General features: G+C 34.1%; 1 non-coding gene across 1 annotated transcript; it reads left to right on the plus strand.

Moving 5' to 3' along the window:
* The first annotated feature begins 2,509 nt into the window (after nt 1-2,509).
* LOC111822884 (U6 spliceosomal RNA) lies at nt 2,510-2,611 on the plus strand. Its single transcript, XR_002825972.1, has one exon. It is a non-coding gene; the product is annotated as a U6 spliceosomal RNA (small nuclear RNA).
* Nucleotides 2,612-4,496: the final 1,885 nt, after the last annotated feature.

The following is a 4,496-nucleotide window of genomic DNA, read 5'->3' on the forward strand; positions in this document are numbered from 1 at the left end:
TTAAAACCGTAAAATAAAAAAGGTACATGAGCCACTGAGAAAATATTTTAATTGAAAACTTAAGTAATTGAGAAAAAGTTATGTAATTGGCCAAAGGTCATGCTTTCATGATAATTTTAACATTTGAAAATGCAATATGAGTCCCTTTCTGGTATATTTACAAAGAGAAAAGTTACAACATAAAATACATTGTTTTTCAACAAATATTTTAGATTTTAATAATACTTGTCTATTTCCATGTAAAGCACATTTTTATTTGTATATTATCCACGCAGTGAATGGCATTTTTTCTTCTTTTAAAAACATACAACCAAACATCAGCAAAAATGGCAGAGTAAGGACTTCTGAAAATTTACCCCTCCATAGGGTCATTATAGGGTTGCTATGAGCCTGAATTTACTCAATGCCAACAGGTTTGATTTTTTTTTTTTTTGGCTTAAAAGCAATAAAACCTGATTTAAAAAATGTCAGAATCAACTTTTTCAGTAACTGTGGAAATGAATCAAAGGCTTGCAGCAACTGGTGGTGTTTATTCAAGAAACATGGCTGACTCTAGTAAGAACAGTGAGTTTTGTAAAGTTTTAATTTGCCTATGTCCCCCTCCTCAACTCAGTGGTAGCTTTGACAAATAACAGCTCACATTCCAGGTACCAGAGGGAGAAAATGTGGCTGGAACTCTTAAAAAGCCTCGTTCCCATAGTATTGTCATTATGTGACTTGTCTGGTGGTTCCCTAGAAGACCTCCACTGGAAAGGCTTGTATTTATTTGATCTAACTGGGAGCTTTCCCATGCTGAAAATCTTTCCCTTGAAGTTGTTTGTTGAAAACATTTACAGACAAGTGTTTTAACATCATGGCTGCCTGAAGCAGTGCATAACAATTAGCGCAAAACCCAGACTAACATGAAAAGCTGTGAAAAGAAATATTGTGCAGTAATGAATCACCAGGTTGTAGTTGTTAGCTGCTGTCCAATTGGTTCTGACTCATAGTGACCTTATGTACAATAGAATGAAACAGTGCATGGCTCTGCACCATCCTCACAATCGTTGCTATGGTTGAGCCCATTGTTTCAGCCACTATGACAATCCATCTCATTCAGGGTCTTCCTCTTTTTCGATGAACCTCTGTTTTACCAAGCATAATGTCGTTCTCCAGGGACTCGTCCCTCCTGATAACATTTCTAAAATAAGTGAGATGAAGTTTCACCATCTTCACTTCTAAGGAGCATTCTGGCTGTACTTTTTCCTAGACAGATTTGTTTGTTCTTCTGGCAGCCCATGGTATATTAAATATTCTTTGCAAACACCATAATTCAAATGCATCAATTCTTCTTCAGTCTTCCGTATTCATTGTCCAGATTTTGCATGTATATAAGTCGATTGAAAATATCATGGCTTGGGTTAGGGGCACATTAGTCCTAAAAGTGATATCTTTGCTTTTTTAACACTTTAAAGAGGACTTTTGCAGCAGATTTTCCCAAACTTATTTCACCATACTTATTCAGTCTGTATGCTGAGAAGATAATCTGTAAAGCTGGACTATATGAAGAAGAATGTCACATCAGGATTGGAGGAAGACTGATCAACATCCTGCAACATTCAGATGACACAGCCTTGCTTGCTGAAAGTGAAGACAACTTGAAGTACTTACTGATGAAGATCAAAGATAACAGCCTTCAGTATGGATTACATCTCAACATAAAGAAAACAAAAATCCTCACAACTGGACCAATAAGCAACATCATCATAAACTGAGAAAAGATTGAAGTTGTCAAGGATTTCATTTTACTTGGATCCACAATCAATGTCCATGGAAGCAGCAATCAAGAAATCAAAGCATGTATTGCACTGGGCAAATATGCTGCAAAAGACATCTTTAAAGTGTTAAAAAGCAAAGGAATCACCAAAGGGAGGGGAAGATTTAGCTTTTGTACTTGGTTCCTGAGAGATAACCCTTGAAATTTCCTGAGTAATTGAGGTGCCTTTATTATGTAAAACTTCCAGACCACACCTGAGGATTGGTGCCCAACCATTAGGTGACCACTAAGCTAATCGAGTAGAGACTTGAATGGGTACAAATTAAAAGGAATATAGACTTTACAAAAATAGTTTAAAAATTCATGAAACAAACAACAGGAATCCACAACAAGTAGCAAGAACAAACCCCAGGAGGGAGGAGAACCTGACTCCCAAAGTTGCCGTATTATAATATTCAAACTATACAGTTTCCGGCAAACAAAAAAAAAAAGAGAGAGAGATGTGGAAAACAGAAAGTATGGCCAATTAACAGCCAAAAACAAAACAAAACAAAAAACAATTAGTAGAAATTGCCATCAGAAGGTCTAAACATTAGACTTACTAGACAAAGATTTTACATCGGCTTTTTAAAATATGTTCAAAGATCAAAAAGAAACCATAGATGAAGAACTAAAGGAAAATATGAGAACAATGTCTCACCTAATAGAGAATATCAACAAAGACATAGAAATTTTAAAAAGAAAACAAATATTATTCACTTCAGCAGAACATATACTAAAATTGGAATGATACAGAGATTTCCATGGCCCCAGCACAAGAATGACATGCAAATACATCAAGCATTTTATATTGTTAAATTGATATTGATATGAACTAGATTGTTATAAATTAAGATATCAATGGTAATCCCAAAGGCAATAACTAAAATATATATATTAAAAATGACTAAGGAATTAAAATGATGCATGAAAAAATACCTTTTTAATACAAAAGAAGAGAGTAAAGGAGGAACTGAGGACTTAAAAAGGCAAACTATATAGAAAATACGTAGTAAAATGACAGATAAAAATACTACATTATCAGTAATTACATTAAATGCAAATATATTAAAATCTCCAATTAAAAATCAGAGAATGGAATAATTGATTAAAAAAAGACATTGTCCAATTACATGCTGTCTACAAAAGACTCACTTTACAGTCAAAGACACAAATAAGTTGAAAATAAAACAATTAAAAAAGAATTAGACATTTCAACAATCTTCACATGTACAGTTCAGTGACATTAATTATGTTCAACAGTTTGTTCAACCATCACCCTTATCCATTCCCATATTACACTATCATCCTTAAAAAAGCTCAGTTTGTCCTAAGCATTGATTGTCTCTTTCTCCCTCCTTCCCACCCACCCTTGGTAACCACTAATAACCTTTGGTCTCTATACACTTGCCTATTCTAGATATTTTGTTTCAGTGGGATAATACAATGTTTGTAATATTGTGACTAACTTGCTTCAATCAGCATTATGTTTTCAAGGTTCATCCATGTTGTAGCATGTATCAGGACTTCACTTCTTTTTATGGCTGAGTAATATTGCATTGTATGTATGTACCACATTTTCTTTACCCGTTCATCTGCTGATGGACATTTAGGCTGTTTCCACTTTTTGGCTATTGTGAATACTGCTGCAATGAACATCACTATACAAGTATCTGTTTGTGTTTCTGTTTTCTATTTTGGGGTATATACCTAGCAGTGGAATTGCTGGATCATATAGTAATTATATGTTTAACTTTTTGAGGAACTGCCAAATTTCCACAGTGGCTGTACCATTTTACAATACCACCAGCATGGAAGAGGGTTTGTATTTTTTCACATCTTCACCAACATCTCTTGTATTTTGTTTCTGTTTGTTTGTTTGTTTTTTTGTTCTTTATCATAACAATCCTAGTGAGTATGAAGTAACAGCTCATCAAAACATAAAAAACATATTATAAAGCTACAGTTATCAAAACAGATTTATACGGGTATAATGATAGACATAATGAGTAAAGGAATAGAATTGAGAGTCCAGAAATAAATCCATACATCTATGGTCGATTGATTTTCAATAAGGGTGCTAAGTCCATCCAATGGAGAAAGAATAGTCTCTTTAATAAATGTTGCTGGAATAACAGGATTTCTACAAGCAAAAGAATGAGACTGGAACCATACTTCATGCCACATAAAAAAACTAACTCAAAATGGATCAAAAACCTAAATGTAAGAACTGAAACCATAAAACACTTAGATGAAAACATAGTGTTAATGCTTTGGGACCTAGTTTTTAACAATGGATTCTTAGATTTGACGTCAAAATCATGAACAACAAAAGACAAAATATCCAGAATAATATCCAGAATATAATATCCAGAATATATAAACAACTTTGTTTGCTGAAAGCGAAGAGGACTTCATCTACTGATGAAGAACAAAGACTACAGCCTTCAGTATGGATTACACCTCAACGTAAAGAAAACAAAAATCCTCACAACTGGACCAATAAGCAACCTCATGATAAACAGAAAATATTTAATTTGTCAAGGATTTCATTTTGCTTTTATCCACTGTCAACACTCATGGAAGCAGCGGTCAAGAAATCAAATGACCACTGGCCAGACTGACAAAAGAAAAACAGGAGAGGACACAAATAACCCAAATAAGAAATGAAATGGGGGACATTACAACAGACCCAACCAAA

The sequence above is a fragment of the Trichechus manatus genome, unplaced genomic scaffold (assembly GCF_000243295.1).
Source record: "Trichechus manatus latirostris isolate Lorelei unplaced genomic scaffold, TriManLat1.0 scaffold00224, whole genome shotgun sequence".
NCBI classification, from domain to species: domain Eukaryota; kingdom Metazoa; phylum Chordata; class Mammalia; order Sirenia; family Trichechidae; genus Trichechus; species Trichechus manatus.